At 39.0% G+C, this 20,316-nt stretch overlaps 1 protein-coding gene across 2 annotated transcripts in view; it reads left to right on the top strand.

Annotated features, from left to right (window-relative positions):
* The window catches only part of LOC128735044 (uncharacterized), a 291,676-nt gene that overhangs the window by 93,898 nt on the left and 177,462 nt on the right, over positions 1-20,316 (top strand). The window contains exon 2 of one of the 2 annotated variants that reach the window (XM_053829510.1): positions 10,425-10,528. The exons of the other annotated variant lie outside the window; for it this stretch is intronic. The gene's annotated coding sequence lies outside the window, so the exon portion shown is untranslated. The remainder of the gene's footprint in view (positions 1-10,424; positions 10,529-20,316) is intronic. 2 annotated transcript variants of the gene reach the window in all.

Genomic DNA, 20,316 nt, shown 5'->3' with positions numbered 1-20,316 from the left:
GGCAGCAGCAGCCAACTGAAGTTTCGGTTTTTTTTTCGAATCGATTGATGGCTATAGGCTTGTCGATTCATGGTTATCTGCACGTTTATTGCAGTGGAATTTAAGCTGGTTTGGAATGACTGACTCTATCCTTATATTAAACTATCATCTTTTTCTGGATTATTGGTCCAGTAATAAATTCACAGACTAATTGGGTGGTAATTTAGTTGATATTGTCTTAGAAAAGGTTGTGTCATATATATTCTTTTGTTCGATTTAAGGAATTTCCGAACGTTGACTGTGAAAATTTTGCAAATACTACCTTTACAAGCTTGAAATAAATCAGTGAAAGTGAAATGAGGAACCAAAATTGTTTGATGCTATAGCCTCTGAAGATAAAATGTAAGACTTACACGTTTTTCTTGTTTGTGGGTATAAAAATCTTGAGCAATACTCACATCGGTTAGTGAATTTAGCTCAATTCAAGAGATTAAGCCTGAAAATTCACTTTCAAAGCTTATCTATGCCTACGTCAGTGTATGTAACGTAATCCATAGCGTGCGAATAAAAAACAGAAATTAATTGTATAATCTTTTTAATTAACCACATAACAATCATCATTATCATATCTGACTATAAAATCAGATTACGTAAATATTTAAAATGTTAATTTGTTTAGGATCGCTTATTGTATTGGCCATTCTTTTGAAAAATTTAATTTCTTTGTACAGCTGAGTCTTCTATGATCTTTCAAAGAAAATGTAAACGGCTTTGAATCACTTCCCCATTTCAGTTCGATCAGATACGTATTGATGCTGAAATGGAATGCGTTATTGACGATACTCCATAGTAATATAAACTATCTGATTTATACAAAGCCATTGAACAGCTCGCAGTATAATGCAATTTGAAGAGCTGCATTTGTATCGCTTGGATGTTGTTGTGGATGCAGCAAAATCTGTTTGTCATCTATCTGAACTAATATCATTTGAGTTCACCAGTTATTAACAGTCAACGGGTTTTTCAAACAACGACAGCGAACATGAGACGAATCATCATTGACACTATCAAAAAATGCGTACTGATTGAAAGAGCCCCCATGGGCAACCCGCTATCACCGTTACTGGGCAAACTATTTATGGATACGTTTAAAATGAGCTGGACCAACCATAAATAATATACACAATGAAGTTCACTTTGCGCAGCAAAAACGATAAAGAAAGGAAAGCTCCTTCTTTCTTTCCTTGTCAGAAAGGACTAACCGTGGCATGCCAATGTAAAACTTCCACCAACTGCTTTGTGTCTGACTTGATGTACGTCTGATCGTCCATCACGGCGCTCCACAGTTGAATCAGCCACTCCCGGCTACAGCTTCCTTGCACAGGGTTTGACCAACGGGTTTTGTTTGTCGTTTCGGTTCGGTAGCTTCCACACCTTGAAGAGGAGAGGCCCATCGCCTCTCATCGTTTTTTGGAGAAACCAGATGGAAACTTGAAGAGATACAACACCTTGCTAGCCTTCTTCAGGTCAGTAGTTGTCAGGTTTCTGTCGTTACTTGATTGCCGCTGGGACGTCTTGACTTATCGATCTGAACAATAATGGATTCCCTGATGTTTCTCGATCTATCTGTGGGAGCAGGCAAAGTTTCCATCGCGGCGACATGATTTTTTGTCGGATTTGGTCGTGCTGCGATGCCATCTCCATAACCACTTAACAGACTGCGATGATATTCAGCCAAAGTCGTGGATGCACTGAGTCAACGTGGTTTTAGCGATCGCAGAAATCAAGTTCCTGTAGAGCTGTTCAAAATGAAAAAAAAAATGCAGCTTCACATTTTCACTGACGCAAGTGTTAAGCAGCTAGCTTGCTATGCTTGCTAGATAGAGTCAGTAGGATCGTTCCACTGGCCCCGTAATTTTTCTGTACGCTAACAGCTGGCTGCGAAGTCTGTCGATAAGGAAGGGTAATGTTTAAGCCAAGGCTGTGGCAAGTGATAAGCAGTGTCTAATTTTATCAGACACGCGTACTCGTTCTAACGAACACGCTGGCATAAGCATCTTTTTCGGACTCTCGCTCTTATTTATTCATGCACTGTGACGAGTTTTTACGAGTGTGTATTTAGGAAGCAGTCATGGTCGTCGCTCTCGCTCGTCATTGCAGTCTGAGCAGCTGATACCGGTCGCGAGGGCTCGCGCTCCAAAACGTTTGTAGAATCGTAAGCGTGATATGAAGAAGAAAAGTAAAAGTAATGCAAGATCTGTATCCCAGTGTGCCGCTAGTCCTCACAGGCAGCTGGCTGCTCACGAGTTGTTCGCCTAGTGCCAGTCTATATACAGCAACGGCGGTTGATTGTCATACGCTTGCGTCAGTTACGTAAGCGTTGGATGCTATGCTTCTTAGACACGCTCACGTGTCAGTAGCCATTGTATACTTCTCGCTCGATTTGCAACACTGGTGATGAGACGTACGGCTGTGTGAGTTAAAAAAAAGCCTTAGGCATAAACGTCTTTCTAAGACTTGACTTCTTTATCGACAGACTTCACAGCCGGCTGTTAGAGTACAGGACAGTTACGGGTCTGGCTCAACAGTCCTACTGACTCTATCTAGCATCACCACTTATCCGAGATTCCAACATACGAACCATACGACTTATTAGGCCAGCATCGTACCTCTAAGCTAACTGGGTGGTTAACTGCGACTAGTATTTTCACTGTGATTTTCCATGTGTTTTTTTGTATTCCGCACTTCGTTCATTTTACAGTATCGCTATTGAGAAAGCGACCTGCTTATTATTAGCCGTGCTTAAGTATCGGTGTTTTCCAACCTTTTACCCCTCATGTTTTGACTACTTTTTAACCAATGGCCTTTGAGGCTAGGGAAGAGTGTAAACTAGTTATAGTTTGCACTTGTACAAGAGGCTTTATTGTGGTAAAATACATGTCCCTAAAACTGGCAGTACAAAGTTAGCAGAACATAAGCTGCATCATTCAGTTAATTGATGCTACATTAATGCTAATTAATGCACCTAACGACGAATTTAATGCTCCATTGTTTCATAGGAAAAAACAATGCACTGCTAGCTTTAGATAAAGTTAGCAGGACAATGTTTGGAAATGGCACTTCCGGTGCAGCTAAAGCTACCCAAGTATGACCATAATTTAATGCTCATTTAATGCTCTAGGAAAAACATAGTTTCGGTAACTTTGGTAGTCATTTTCCATGAAAAATTGAGCGAAAAAGAAAATGTGCTGCTAGCTTTAGATAAAGTTAGCAGGGCAATGTTCGGAAATGGTACTTCCGGTACAGATAGGGCTACCCAAGTATGATAATACTAGCTAGCTAGCAGTACATTTTCTTTTTCGCTCAATTTTTCATGGAAAATGACTACCAAAGTTACCGAAACTATGTTTTTCCTAGAGCCTTATTTTCCTTATTTTTTACCATACTTACCTTTTATTATTTTTTATCTTAAAAATATTGAAAAATTGTCGTCAAAAATTGTCCTACATCGGATTAGAATTTTCTAAATCCCTCTAGGTTTCGTTACCATTTTATTCAGTTTTGAATTTTGATTTGATTTTGTCACTGAAATAAGTTTGTATTTATAATCTAGCAACAATTCAACATCCTTAACCAAAATGGTGGACTAAAGTGGTCCCGAATTGCTCCCTTGTGGAACGCTAGACTTATTGAAAAATGGTGGACAGACGCATTGGACATGCTTGACATGCAAAATTCTTCAAGTCCACCCTTTACGGAGTAATGCTTTATGGATAATTTAGGTTGAATGCTGCATTCAGATCCGTATAAATGACGTGGTAATGAAGTCTAACAAGTTCGTAGCTACGGATTCACCTAGAACGAAACCATGCTGGTCATAGGAGATATAAAACTTCATGGCTTGTAGGATTCAGTAGGAAACCTGATGATTTCTCGGTAATTCCTGACGTCACGACCGATCACCACCACGGAAAACATGTATGACAGCTTCCAGCTCGCTCGGAAATTCTCCTCGGCCGAATGACCGGTTGAAAATGAAGGCTAATGGCTAAAAGCAACAGGAGGGATCCCATCCGGTCGTAAGAACGTAAGAGCGTTTCAACTTTTTTGAAGCAGTGACAATCATGGGAGGAATTAGGACAAAGAGATGCCGGAAAACGAAATTCAACAGCGGTTTAAGCCGAATCCTTCTACAATAACCCCGCAAGATCAGTCAAATTTTCAATTTTAAGATGCTATTGAATCAATGCGCAAAGCTAAGCTACTTAATGTGATATTTCCTGTCAATTTATATCTATTGGCCTTCAATATGGTTGATTCGGATTAATAATCTCAAGGTCAGTTCATTAGTGCAGAAAGATTCGCAGGCGTGCCACTCACTGTGCCAACTTGAAGCAAGCAAGCAACGAACTGACGAAACAACATATGAACAATGTAATACAATATGAACAGCGATTTCACAAATGAATGTTCTGATGCACGTACGAGGCAGACTTTCAATCAACTGACTTCTCCCAAGTGAGTGGAGTTTGGGAGCGGTTAGTGAAAGCGTTTAAGGAATCCTCAGTGGAAAAAGAAACATCAAAATAATTTTAAAAAATAAAATAGAAACATCACAGTTACAAAAATTTTACCGTGACCCACAGGTAAACTATGTTGAGCTCTGCCATTTTCAAATAGTTTCCAATCTTTTTCAGTGACTAAATAAAAACAACGCATCAAATTTTTTTGAGTACATCCCATTCTAGTTTCTAAATTTTATTAGGATCGGTGCAAACGTTTTTGAGACCTGAACTTCAACGACTATTTTTTTAGGAAGTGAAGAAGCGTGTAGTGCGAAGAATGATAAATTGGACAAACTGCATAATTTCGATATATGGACCGAAAATATATCGGGAGTGTAATGACAGGTGGGATTTCAACTCATAATCTTTCTGTTAATACCCAAAGACGTTTTGCGTTATGCTACCGTCCGTTCCCGCTTATATTGGTAGGCTAATATCCAATTTAATTCTCCCATTGCATGGTCATTGCACTGCCGCAATATTTTTGGTCTATGTATTGAAATATTCCAGTTCATACAATTTATCATTCTTCGCACCAAAAGCTTCTTCACTTCCAAAAAAATGAGTTTCACGTTGGACTGCGTATCTGTCGAAGACAAGTACAAACTAAATATGGTAGAACCACGTTTTGCCTTTCTACTATATAAATATATAGTATAAAGGTATAGAAATCACTTGGAAAACCGGAAATGGAAAGAAGGTCCTGCGGGCCGAATGTTATATACCATTCGACTCAGTTTTGAAAACTGAGCATTTTCTGTGTGTGTGTATGTATGTATGTGTGTGTGTGTGTGTGTGTGTGTGTGTGTGTGTGTGTGTGTGTGTGTGTGTGTGTGTGTGTGTGTGTGTGTGTGTGTGTGTGTGTGTGTGTGTGTGTGTGTGTGTGTGTGTGTGTGTGTGTGTGTGTGTGTGTGTGTGTGTGTGTGTGTGTGTGTGTGTGTGTGTGTGTGTGTGTGTGTGTGTGTGTGTGTGTGTGTGTGTGTGTGTGTGTGTGTAACGCTTTCAATCTCACTCACTTTTCTCGGAGATGGCTGGACCGATTTTAATGTTCTTAGTGTCAAATGAAAGGTTTAGGTGTCCCATTGGTCGCTATTGAATTTCATACTGATCGGACTTTTAGTTCAAAAGTTATGTATAAAAATACGAAAAATATGGGACTTCATTATCTCATAGATCCCTTAACCGATTTGAACAAAATTGATTGCATATGAAAGAGGAGCCTTACAAACCCTTAACTTCCAAATTTCATGACGATTGGACTTGTAGTTTGAATATTACATAAAGAAATGTGAAAAAATAGTATTTAAAACCTATTTTTGTAACATTTAAGAATTAATTGAATGAAAAACATCACACATTTTATTATTATTTGAAAATTACTGCTGAGATCTATCAAACGAAACCGAGTTATTTAAAATCGGACGGTTCATTCAAAAGTTATTCAAACTTTAACACTTAAGCACCGTATATTAAACCGTTAAAACGTGTGAAATCAAAACGTATCAATCAAATGTTGATTGTATTCAATGCGTGCGATGTATGTATGTATGTATGTATGTATGTATGTATGTATGTATGTATGTATGTATGTATGTATGTATGTATGTATGTATGTATGTATGTATGTATGTATGTATGTATGTATGTATGTATGTATGTATGTATGTATGTATGTATGTATGTATGTATGTATGTATGTATGTATGTATGTATGTATGTATGTATGTATGTATGTATGTATGTATGTATGTATGTATGTATGTATGTATGTATGTATGTATGTATGTATGTATGTATGTATGTATGTATGTATGTATGTATGTATGTATGTATGTATGTATGTATGTATGTATGTATGTATGTATGTATGTATGTATGTATGTATGTATGTATGTATGTATGTATGTATGTATGTGTATGTATGTGATGACAATTTGCAATGAAATTCAAGAAAAGTGAGAAACATGTCAAAAGTCAGAAGTTTTTGAAGCCTCTTAGTGGAATACGAACTCTGAAATAAAAGAAAAGAAAAAAACTTTTACCGACTAAATTCCACTATTTAATATTTATTCGCGACAGATACGTATACCCTTTGAAAAAAGACACTGATGAAGCCTGCATGTTGTAGGCGAACTACGTATCTCTCGCAAATAAATATTAAATAGCTGGATTTAATTGCAAAGTTTTTTCTTTTCTTTGATTTTAGATTTCAATTGTCATTTTCTTCACTTGCTGTTACTCACAATTGCACGCAAAGCAAAAAGCGGAGAAAAGCAGTTAATTTAAGTATATAAGTATAGTGTTTTATAGGATCAAAATACTAGTGAGTTGATTTTTCCAAATAAATTTATACAAATTTCATACAAATTTTGCGCATCAATATATGCTCTTTTCAATCCATAGATACTAGAGCTTAGAAATGTTATTTGAAAAATAGGAAGTAAACGTTGCACGGTAGTAACTTTGTACGATTTGTTTTCGTTAGTGACATTTTAAAGGACAGATGTCTTATGTCATGTATCATGTTTTAATAAATAAATCAAAAATGACCAGCACTGGAAATCATATCGATCATATTTCTTATTCTCAAGCATGTTTATGGTGCAGTTTTTGCACTATTTTTCGACCTCATCTTGTTTTCCTAACCCCCCAACATTGTAAAAACGATGCGATCAAGCTAATGACTATCTTTTCATGAAAGTACATTCAAAAGAAGCTCAAGTTTTGATTTTCATGCAAAAATAATTATCTGAAGGAGCGCCATCTAAGAAAAAGTTCAATTTCTCTTTTTCATATCTAATGCTCTATTCAGTTATTTTTTCTAATTCAGATATATTGCAAAATTGAAGCCAAGCAAACTAATAGTAAAATTTTGAGTTTAATCATTTTGTTGTAGATATCCTTTTTCTTCAAAAACGAAGTATAATAATAATTTTTCTGAACTCCTGTTTTCAAAGATGCTAACTTTTGAACGCATGGTATTAATATCAAAATATCAAAAAAAATCTACCCTTTGGGCTAAAACCACTCAAAAAAAATATCAAAAAATATGCTATGAACGCATATTTCATATTGTCAGTTCAAAACAAGTTTCGTATGTGGCTCTGAAACCCAAAAGTTAAGGCCGACCGATTATAAAACTAAATAAGGTGTTCATCAAATAACATAAATGACGCTTACAAGTATTTACGCACCCAAGGAAAGAAAATAGAATTATTCTACGCAATACGTTGTGAATTTTACTGGCAAATAAGGATTTTGAGGAATACCGAACGGATATTTAAAAATATAGTCAAGTCAATTATAGATGTTCCTGAGAAATTAAATAATGATTATTGTGGCAGTAGAAAGGCTAGGTCACGCCGCTAGGTGGATTAATTCGGGTTTTTTCAATTTACGCTTCATGACATCGTTAGGTAATCGAAAGATCTGCGGAAAAAAATAACAGAAGACAACACCGATTTTATGATAGTCTGTCATCAGACTATTCCATCACTGTAATCGATATGATTAAACCAGTCAGAAAGACAAAACTTTTTTTGTACACAAATCCGATCAATTACACAGAGAAACAGAGAGAAAAGAAAAATATTTTCCTTCCTTCCGGAAGCACTCAATTTAATCCTAAACGCAGTGAAATCCCTTTTTGTATTCCCTTTGGAATATTGTGGTGCTATAAACAGAATCCAAAGTTAGTAAACTAATTCGGGACCGAAACCGTTTACACTGTCTGCAATCTCTCGCTCAGGAAAAGCAGAAAACCGAAAAAATAAATCTTTGTGTGGATCTTCAAGATAAGTTTAAAAATAGCTTCCGTGGGTTTTCCGCTCGGCATTTAAAAAGTTAGCGTTCGCATTGCTAATTTTGCGAAACAAAGCCAAAAATGTTTTCCAGTAGATTTGACAGTCAGAGTGATCAAGCATGAAAGAAGTTTTCAATGGGAAACTTTTTCTATACTCATAGACCCTGTCAGTTGTTGGTTTTCTTAGTAAGTACCTTTAGAATGAACCTTAACGACAAGTTCGTCAAAGTACATTTATGGCAGTCAGTATGGCACCGAATATCACCGTTCCCTTCCCTTCTTCATACTCCCATAGACTCGGGAAACCTTCACAAAAAAAATAGAATTTGTTCAACTAACCTGATAGCCGTAATAAGATCTTGCATCTCGAAGCACTAAACGTTGTATTCTATAGGTTCTATCACTTTTTGGGGCATAAATTACACTAAATGCTGAGATTTTTGCCCAAATAAAATTCATCACTATATTTTCACTTGTTCGCCGTCGATTTTTCATCAATTTTTTCAATCAATCACTCGCAACATCACTCGCGGAACTAACCTTGAGGCACAAGAAACTTGAATTTACCTCCCGAACAGTTATTTAGTAAGATATTATAATGATTTTGCACAATCTGTTCACTTGAACTGATAGGGAAAACTTCACTTCGTTTCGATTGCAATTCCGAATCCCCGACCGTCGTTGTTTACGTTACCAAGGAAACGGAAGTATATATGAAGTGATGCCAACGTAAACATTTGAGCAGTGCGCCGATAATATACTTATAAAATTCGCTGATAATAAAGTTCACCGTAAACAACATTTTATGTGATAGAATTACTGTCGGATCTAGTTCAACAGCAAAACTACATACGCGATTCTACGTTTTATAATTGTTCATAACAGATTATTACCTACTTCTAGCAACTCAGCATAAACGTAGCATAAACAAAACGATAGTGGCAACAAGTACTGAAATCAGTAAAAAGCAGCTGGACTCTGATGACCTTCACCTTAAGTTTATAAATCAATTTACCTTTAGGCAATTTATTACTAACTGTCGGTTAAGACTCGTTTAAAACTAAACAATAAAAACACATAACAAATCACAAATTTGACTTATTTATCCTTCAATTGATGATTTCCGTTTAAATATTACTTATTGACTGAAACACAATTTAAACGGAAACCAGCAGTTAAAGTATAAAGTGACTAAAAGTTGGCCGACGATTGTTATTGAGATTCGAACATACGACGGCTGGCTTGTTAGACCAGCGTCGTACTTCGAGGCCAACTGGAAATCGTGGCTGTATGATAACATTGTTTTTTAACGATTTTGATATTTTTCGTCTAATATCAAACGCTGGCTCAGTTGCTCGCTCATAAATATGTAATTTTTCTATACAGTTTCATTTTCATTCATAACGCCGGTACTCTGTCGGTGAAGGGCGGTACCTGCCTTTCATTTCACACCCACCGACGGACGCGTAGCGTCGTCACCGTATCCATTAGCCGTCGCACTACGCAAAGGTATTTATTTTTCGCACTACCAGCTCGGAGGCGCTAGCTAGGCTGCGCCATCCAATCTTAGCACTAGTGCAAACTACGAAGAAAGACGCCAACAACACGAGCTGGCTTTCGATTTCGTTCCATTGTTGTCGTGGGTGGTGGCTGCAGGTTTTTTTCCTCTCACTCTTATCTGTCTTCGCGTCTTCACTTTCCGGGACCCATGCCACCCCCTCGCCCCCCCCGGATCATAGCACCATAACAGCTTTGGCACGCGACTATTGTAGGCACCTTCCACCAAATCGCGACCATTCGACGAAACAAAGAAAAATTACCTCCACCAGCACAGCTGGAAAGACAGGGCTTTGCGAGGGCGGCTTTCCCGTGTACCTACCTATACCTAGTACCTTTGGTGAATTATCAGCCACGTTTCGTTTTTCACACACCCATTCATTTCTTCGCTGCTGCTCCCGCTAATAAACCCAGCAATAAATGATGGGCTCGAAAAGGTTTACGTAATGTTGGACAAACAGCAAATTATATGAACGTTAACAGAAATTATAATTTTCGTTTTCATCGTTCTTTATTTCCAGAAAAGTGCGAGGTTCCGATGAGTCGAAAGTTTGACGGTGCTTTGTGAACAGTTCTGGTTACGTGTTTCTTGGAGCTCGAGCCACCTCACCTGTCAGTTTAACGGGTAAGTGAGAGTTTAAGAACAAAAGTGTGTAAATTAGAGAACAAATCAAATTTAACCCGTTTCATTGTCCCAGTATGGAAGCAGCAATCCTATAATAAATGGGCTATATTGATTCCCTATTGATTTTGTGTCTTCCGTATACCTCAGCTCTCGGTGCATAACGGAAAACTGTAAAAAGATTATAGTCGTAATAAAGCTACCGAAGTGGCAGTGCAGTGCACCCGGCTCAGTGATTTGAATTTATGCCCCGCTTGGAAGTGGTAAAACAATCAAGCCCATATTGACGTTTTATGGGAATTCACGGGTAGAGTAGAGAGCACTTCACCGACCGGGTAGGGCACAATAAAATCCTCCACAATGAATGTAAACGATGGCCACAGTTTTTGGAACAACGCAAACGTAACGGATCGAGTTCACCGCGGTGCGAGGAAGTAGGTAATTCAGAGTGGTGCGATCATCAATTTATAATCGCTGGCATGTGTTTCAGATTTATAATTTAACGGTGAACTTTATAGGGTTCTTTTTTCTACAAAATAACACGCCTATGGGGTGTGGCAGAACTAGTTGTTTTATAGCTAGTGAAAATATGAAATATGAACGATTTTAAAACTAACAATATTTGCAGTTTTTAGTGAGGCAAATTAATGTTGCAAAATACTATAAAAATCAAACGGTGATTAAATAAACAAGTGTTCATAGTTTGAACGGGGAGAACTGACAATAAAATTTTAGAGCGTCTATTGCATTCATTTTCCGTATTGTGAGCCAATCGATTCTCTTAACAATTCCGTAATTTTTTTGGTTTGCATTGTTTTCGATCATTGCATTCCTATTGAACCTGAGGCGAACCGGAAATGGGTCGTAAACAACACCACAGCCTTAGTTTTTTTAAGGAAAAAACTATAGTGAGTGCATCTCATAACAACTGTAGTTCAATGCACGTTTAGATACGCCAGTTAATAGTACCTAATCGAAGCAAAACCAAACGTAGTTTCCATTAAAAGAAATCAGCAATTTTGCGGCTAGAACTTGAAGAACAAAATACTGTAAGAATGGGTTTTTTATGCTTTAAACAAGTGTGATGAACGTCTTTTTTAATTTGAGCATGATTTTTTTTTAAATTGTAACAGACAAAAATAAATAGAATTTCTATATTTTTCAACTTACCTTGAATTATTGAGATTCCCACAGATTTGATCTCGATAACACAAAAATTTTAGACAGACACAGAAAACAATTTTCACTACCGTCTTAGAAGTACCGTCAAACGGGGTAACTTGCAACAGCGGGGTAACATGCAACAACGCTATATCGATCCAATTTAATGTACTCTTTGATCTGCTACTTGAATTTTTAATCTAAATCAGTCACTGAATCTTGTTGTTAACACTTTAAAGAAGCCTTTGACACTGTTATGTTGATTTTCTGCTGTTTTGATGATTTTTAAAAAATCCCACAAGATGGTGTCAAATTCATCGTCAATTTTTCGTCAGTAAAACGTTGGTGTCGCCCACAGGCACTTCAAATAAAAGAATCCTAACAACCATTTTTTATAGTAAAATGAACAATAAGGAAACAAAATAATTGATTTATGATGACTAGTTTTGTGTATCTTACTTGTTACCACGTTATTCGTAAAACAAGTACTTAAACGGGGTAACTTGCAACAGCTGGTAGATATAAAAAGCTGTTTTCCGTTACCTTCAAGAGGCGCGTTATCATTTAATTTTGCATCAATCAAAACTAAACCACACCTGAAGAGTGTAAGAGACTTTCGGCAAGTCGGAAATATTCCAGTTTTTCTCTGGATATACTGAAAATGGCCATAGAAGCGGCCAAAATGAAAATAAGGTCACTGAGAGAATCGACCAGCAATATGACAGTGTCTAATTACGATCACTCGTAACGTAATGAACAATCATATATTACGTAACCGAAATATCGATGATTTTTAACTTTACGACGTGTAATGCGTTGTTACACAACTCCCACTTCACTAAGTGCGTTACGTAATATGTGAATGGTCCTTAAAAAGGCAGCTCTATTGTATCCAGACAAGGAATATCAACTGCATGAATAATATAAAAAGTTATTTTTTGTAATTTCCGTTACGGGGCTCATAAATTGTTTTTACCAACGTGACATAGGGCATTTACGCGTATATTCATAGCAAAAGCATTAAAAATCGCAAGTCGGATTATCATTTGCATATTCAAATCAAAAGAAACTCATACAAATCTTTAAATTCGTTCAATTTCCAAAAAATATTACTTGTTGCAAGTTACCCCGTTTAAGGGGTTACTAGTAACAAATTAGTTAAAAAATTCTACAACAGCCAATATTGATCGCATATTTTTTCTCAATATGTGAAATTGTTCTATGGTAGACCTAATAACTACGTATTAATCAAACGTCCTCAAATGTACTACAGATAAGTTTTCACTTGCACTCATAGTTGAGAACTGTTGCAAGTTACCCCGTTTGACGGTATGCCATATAATGTCAACACAGAATAGCATAAACAAACGCAAAGACACACAGGGACTAAACGCCATATACGCAGGAGTAATACACACTCTGAAAACCTTCACAAACTAAAACTGTTCTAATCAGATATCAATACACAAACGTCAAAGTGATGTCAGTTCGAAATAGTGATAGACAACACACCATCCGCAGAATGACCTGAGTAAAACAAACCGCAAAACTTCGCTTTCTGGACCAGATTTTAAGTGCGAACAAAACGGAAAATAAGTCCAAATTTCAAATTCAATAAAATACAATAAGTAAAGTTCTCAAACAACACAGCGACAGAAAGTTAACCCAAGCTCCTTAAAAATAGTACAGAGTAGACGCCATGTTATTAGGTTGCACAATAGGAATACTACACACAGATATAACAAAAAACGATTAAGCTTTTGTAGGTCCCACCATAAGTTACAGCTAGAAAAACCACCTAAATCATTGTACAATTCCAGAATCCTTAGAAAAAGGTGAAATAAATCACCGAAACGTCGGATAAGTAAAAGCAAATCAATCGTTTGCATCCACTTGACTGAAGAGCCGAAAAACCGTAAAGAATTTACAACTAACTGTAGTACATTTAATCTTCGTAAGCGGCGTCTAAAGTTATCACTAGAACAATGAAAATAAAGAAGATTGTACACACGATTAAACAAGCAACACATTCGTGTACGGGTTCCTATTATTGGTGTAGTGCCGAAGAGCTCTAGCACGTTCTCTTTTCAATTCACGTAACCGACGATTGAACCAAGGAGGGTTACGTTTCATTCGAGGTTTGGGAACATGCAAATTAAATAATGCAGTCAGTGTAACAGTCAGAAAGGAAACTGCTTGATTGACATTAGAAGCTCTGTATAATGGCTCCCAATGCTGGCAGGTGCATGGGTCGAACCAAGCTATAATCTGAGATTATAACCGAATTCGAACCCACAACACCTGCCAGGGCATGTGGCTCGTTGGTACTTGTACCTTTGAACCAATGATCGAAACAAGATGTGAGACTATATAGGATGTCGTATGCTGGTAGTTTAAATGTCAAAACACTTGTGCGCAAACCGAGAGAGTGTGGGTTGGAGTCGCACTCAGCAATTGAACTACGCAATATATTTTATTTGTCAGGTACGGAGGTCCAGCCTGGATTTCAGCGTTGAGGACCAAACGAAACCTAGCAAAGCTGAACAGCGCGTTCCGGCTCTTGGCTATGCGAGTCGCGAGTGCTTATAGAGCAGTTTCATTCGAGTCCGAGGCAGTATTCGTCATCGCAGGAATGATTGCTATCGGCATCGCAATAGTGAAAGACAAGGATATGCGAAGGGAAACCAGAAGAATCCGGAAAGTTGTCAGCACAGATTCATTCCGGTTCTATCGACCTTGTTGAAACGGAAGCATGAAGAGGTGAACTTCTGACGTAGTTCTTGACCGGAATGCGGGTGCGTGGTAGAAACACCAGGGCATGTAATATTCCAATGCCCAAGATTCAAAGTAGTGCGAAGTGAGATACCTAGCTTAAATGTGCAGACTATTACGGATGAAATGTGTAAAGAGGAGAGCACCTGAAATGCTGTTAATAGTAGGGTTGTTTCTCAAATTATGCCAGAGCTGCAGTGCAGGTGGAGAGAAGATCAAATAGCCAGCACGGTCAGTTAGAATCAAGGTGACGAGACATAAAACACTACGTTCATCTATCGTTTTAAACTAGAACTGCCACAAAAAAAGAAACTCTACGAAGGGAAGCTGAAGGGATGGAAGTCAAATTGGTCGCTATCCCCGTAATGGTGCACGCCTCGCCAGGTAACAGAGAAGTGCAAAGGCACATCCTCCTCCCGAAATAGTCGTGCAAACATTATGCAACTCTGATCGCTTCAAACCAACCAGTAAACAGCCAATGCTCTTGTGCAGTTGCAATTTGGGAAGTCTGTCGAATAAAATATGAGAAGGTCGAATTCCGAAATAGGAAATATACTTGTTCCCGACTTTGCTTTAGGAGAAAATTAAAATGAAAAAATGGAGGAACAGAGAGAATAAGTTAGTAATCTAAGAGGCTGAAAGAAATGTAAAAATGAGCGAAGTAACAAGAAAAGTCGAAAGAGAGAGAGAGAGAGAGAGAGAGAGAGAGAGAGAGAGAGAGAGAGAGAGAAAGAACTTCTCTCTGCACGATAGAGAAAAAGAAAAAGAAAGTGAGAGAGATGCAGGAGGAAGAGGGACAGAAAAGGAAGAGCGGAGAGAAGCTAACAGATGAATAGAAAGAAAGAAAGTGGGAAGAGAATGAGAGAAGGAAAAGATAAAACCGGAAATAATAGCTTGTGGAGAATCAACCTCATATTCATTGTCTTTTGTTATTCGAATAATTTAACTTTGGCTAATTTAAACTAATTTAAACTTCGGCATGAATAAAAAAAATTGACTGACAACAATGCACAAATAATATTAAATGATATGAAAATCACACTAATTAAAACTAATTTACGGAGCCGAAGAATGGAAGCGTTCCTTTTCTACAGGGCCTGCCGGTATCCCAGCCGTAGTTTTGAGTCGATATAGTTATAGAAATGTTGTTTATTTATTTGTTTACTAGCTGACCCGACAAACTTCGTATTGCCACAAATTAACCTGTGTTGTACATAAATCATGAATCTCGGATGATCTTTGTCACAATCTCGAGTTTTGCAAGCCCCCCAGTGGGCGGCGCTTCCGACGGCGGGTCACCGGCAACACTCGCGACCGTCTCGTCCTGAATGATCTAGTGTTACTATAGATAGTTTTTGTGGTCTTGTATTGACTAATGTTTTATGGAAGAGTCTCGAATTTCTCGAGTTCGATTAGTTTTTGAGTTTCGCAAAAATTTCTGTTTTATTTGTATGAGAGTCCATATCCCCCTACCACAGGGGTGAGAGGTCTCTAACTATCGTAAAATAAATTCAAGACTCCAAAATCTCCCACATGCCAAATTTGGTTCCATTTGATTGATTAGTTCTCGAGATAAGAGAAAATTTGCATTTCATTTGTATAGAAGCCCACCCTTTTAAAGAGGAGATGGGCCATAACTCGCTTTCTAAAGTAGAGAGGGGTCTCAATTCACCATAGAAAAAAATCTTGCGTCCAAAACCACTTACATGTCAAATTTGGTTTCATTTGCTTGATTAGTTCTCGAGTTATGAGGAAATTTGTTTTTCATTTGTATAGGAGCCCCCCCCCCCTCTTAAAGTGGGGAAATCCATAGAAAATATACCATAGAAAATATTCTTGCCTACAAAAACACCCACATGATAAATTTGGTTCCATTTGCTTGATTAGTTCTAGAGTTATGAGGAAATTTGTATTTCGTTTGTATGAGAGCCCCCCCTCTTAAAGTGGGGAGGGGTCCTTATTCACCATAGAAAATATTCTTGCCCTCAAAAACTTTCACATGCCAAATTTTGTTCCATTTGCTTGATTAGTTCTTCAGTTATGAGGAAATTTGTATTTCATTTGTATAGGATCCCCCCTCCTAAAACGGGGAGGGGTCCCAATTCATCATAGAAAAAAATTTTGCCTCCAGTAACCTCCACATGCCAAATTTGGTTCTATTTGCTTGATTAGTTCTCGAGTTATGAGGAAATTTGAATTTCATTTGTATAGGAGCCCCCCCTCCTAAAGTGGGTAGGGGTTCTATTTCACCATAGAAAATATTCATGCCCTAGAAAACTTTCACATGCCAAATTTAGTTCCATTTGCTTGATTAGTTCTCGAGTTATGAGGAAATTTGTATTTCGTTTGTATAGGTGCCCCCCCTCTTAAAGTGGGGAGGGGTCCTTATTCACCATAGAAAATATTCTTGCCCTCAAAAACTTTCACATTTCAAATTTTGTTCAATTTGCTGGATTAGTTCTTCAGTTATGAGGAAATTTGTATTTCATTTGTATAGGATCCCCCCTTCCTAAAGTGGGGAGGGGTCCCAATTCATCATAGAAAAAAATTTTGTCTCCAAAAACACCCACGTGCCAAATTTTGTTCCATTTGCTTGATTAGTTCTCGAGTTATAAGGAAAATTGTGTTTCTTTGGTACAGGAGCCCCCCCTCTTAAAGTGAGGAGGGGTCCTAATGTACTATAGAAAATATTCTTGCCCTAGAAAACTTTCACCTGCCAAATTTGGTTCCATTTGCTTGATTAGTTCTCGAGTTATGAGGAAATTTGTATGGAAGCCCCCCCTTTTAAAGAGGAGAGGAGTTATAATTCCCCTTAAAAAGAGGGGAGGGGTCTCAATTTACCATAGAATAAATTCTTGTCACCGAAAACACCCACATGCCAAATTTTGTTCTATTTGCTTGATTAGTTGTCGAGTTATGCAGAAATTTGTGTTTCATTTGTATGGGAGCCCCCCCTCTTAGTGGGGGGAGGGGTCACTAAAACCTTTCCTGGCCCCAAAAAACCTCTACATGCATATTTTCATGCCGATTGGTTCAGTAGTTTTCGATTCTATAAGGAACGTACGGACAGACAGACAGATAGACAGAAATCCTTCTTTATAGGTATAGATTCCGCAAGGCAGCAACATCGGACCAGTGCTTCTGTCACTGTTCTTTAAGGTACAAACGCGCTTCACTGATTTTGATGGATGACTGATTTCAAAATCGGTTGATATGCTCAAAATTGAAGATATGTTCACACAAATTTGTGATTGTATTCTGACAGATGCAAAGAATGAAGTGAGAGCAGTTTCCTGAATATGATTATTATTTTGAGCCTATGAAACAGCTTATGAAATCCCAGACATCAATGACGCGTGTTTGAACCCTAACGAAGCTGCATTGCTGCTGGGCATCGGCTGCATGTTAATGTACGCTGATGCTCTAAAACTATTTGCAGCGATTGGTCATACAGACGACTACCACTGTTTGCAAGATTTGGCTCAATTTATTCGTTGAACGGTGCAAACTGAACTCAATAGCAAATCTATTTTTTTTTAAATTAGCCTTTCAGCCTCAAGATATTCCAGAAACTGAAAATTTGACTGCATTCTTGATTTGGAATTAATGTGTTTATTTAACTTGGCAATTGTAATATTGGAAAAAAAAATCTATGTCTGCAAGTCAGAAGCAACATCCGAGTTTATTGTTCTAACAGTGGATTGATTTAGTCTGTCCCACAAGATATCAGAACAATAATAATACTCAACGTAAACGCAATCCAGCGTACCCTTGCATCGGCGGAGTCGCCGAGAAAATCGTCTATTGCCATTAAACAGCTCGTAAAAAGTGAAATCATTCTGTGCCCTATCATTAACATCGAGCTAATCCAGATTGCATCGCCGCCGGTGGGATCTAGGTGGGAAAAAGTGTCTTCCAATGTAGTCTAAGATGCCAGCCGGGCGATAAAGTGTGGGATAGTCCTGCACCAGCAGCCCACTGAGCGGTAAAAGCGCCTGTCGCTCGCTAGGCTCAGGTCCCCAACTTATCGGACCGGGCAGATCTTAGCCCGGTTCTCGTTTCTTAGCGTCTAAGCGAAACCGAGTTTTTTCCCTTCGTCCAACCATCGTCGTCTGTTGATGCGATCTTTTGATCGGTCGGTCGGTCGGTCGGTACGGTGCGCAAAATAGTAGCCATACCGTCGTTGTTGGCCGGGAAAGATAAGGGAGAGCAAAAAAATACCCGTTGATTAATGATTTTAATTCCCATCGCATCGGTTCGGAATCGGTCCCAACCGCAGCAGCCGCAGCGGCAGTGGCGGTTAGGCCCAGAATCTAACCATCGATGTCGACCGAACAGAAGCGGTGGCGGATTTTCGCTTTTAACAACACCGCCCTTTCGCGTCCTTTCCGACACGGAAAGTAAATGTTTGTTGAATGCAAGCGAGTCCAAAGTGCACCGTTCCAATCCAGCATGCATCTCTATTAGACGCGATTCGCTTGAAAATCACAAGAGAATATTAATAACGAAATATCATCCAATCAATTCGTCCGTGAAGCCTGTCAAAGTCGTCAGCTTAACATCACCACACCAGACGGTGTCACTGCAGTTGTCAGTCAGAGGATTCGTTTCCGTGCATCACGCTTGAATTGTCACTGACTGCCTGCCATCGTCGACGTTGTGTCGTTCCTGTTGGCGTCTATTGTAGGACAACCGCGCGTTTCGCCAGCTGCCGTTCCGCAAATGGTAGAATAAATAAGCGCTTCAAAATCCGCCGTCCGCCACACCACGCCACGGCAGAGCCATTTCCTTGGCCAAGCAACCGCAAGCCGCCGCCGGTTTCCTTCTATCGGAGATCCGCTGTAGATAAGCGCCACCACCATCGGAGCTGCTCATCTGTCTCGACGGTTTTCCTTTCTTACTTGCACCATTTTTCATTCCCTGTGCCTTTGCGGTAAGCACAATTCGCACTTTGTGCCAGGCGGCTCCTATGTTCCTCCTATATGGAGATCAAGCGATATTTTCGCATATAAATCTCGTTACAATTGTCTACGGCCATTCCACCTTCTAAAACCATGTCGATTCGGTCTCGAAACGGCTCCGGCAGGAGAAAAAAATGTCTAAATTGTGTGCTGCTGCTCGAAGTATTTCTTGTCGTCCCTAAAGGCCGCATCGGCTCGGCACATAGACAACAATCGATGGCTTGCTTACTGGTTGGCAAGCTGCCTGCGCGGACAAAAAATTAAAATAATTGTTCGAGACAAAGACGACGGAAGAAAAACTATCAAATAAAATTGAAATTATAAGCAAACGACCGTGTTGCCTTTGCTCTGCTCGCACCTACCCTGTGCTGTGCTGGGCCGTGTCTGAACTGTGTAGATGGTATCCGTGCGCTAGTGGCCAAAACCGATCCGACTGTCCCAGATATGTCTAATATTAGCCGATTTGAGAAAACCGCAACCCGACTAAATTGGTTCCACCCACTGTGCGAGGAGGCCTCTTGACTTGACGGCGACGGCGGCGGAGACGATTTGTGGATTATTTTGCCAGCCAGCCAGCCAGCCAGCCGGTGGGAAACCGCACAAAGAGAGAAGATGATTCGGTTGGTCGGCTGTTCGGTCGATACAAAGACAAGGCTAGTTTTTCACTCCGCACCAGAAGCTATCGGGGCGAACCTAAACCGAAGTCGAAAGCGAAAGGCATCCTCTTGGCAATTGGATTTATCTCTTATTCAGTCTCAGTGTAAGGTCTTGGACGGCAGCAACAGCGAACGTTGACGGCGGTAGCGGCGGCGGCGGGTACAAAGTCATCCCGAAGAATTCACAGTCGGTTGGGTGCTGCTGCTGCTGCGGTACAGAAGGTGAGGATGCCGATTTATC

This window comes from Sabethes cyaneus, chromosome 2, assembly GCF_943734655.1.
Source record: "Sabethes cyaneus chromosome 2, idSabCyanKW18_F2, whole genome shotgun sequence".
In the NCBI taxonomy this organism is placed as follows: domain Eukaryota; kingdom Metazoa; phylum Arthropoda; class Insecta; order Diptera; family Culicidae; genus Sabethes; species Sabethes cyaneus.
This window is presented reverse-complemented; position numbering and strand designations above follow the sequence as displayed.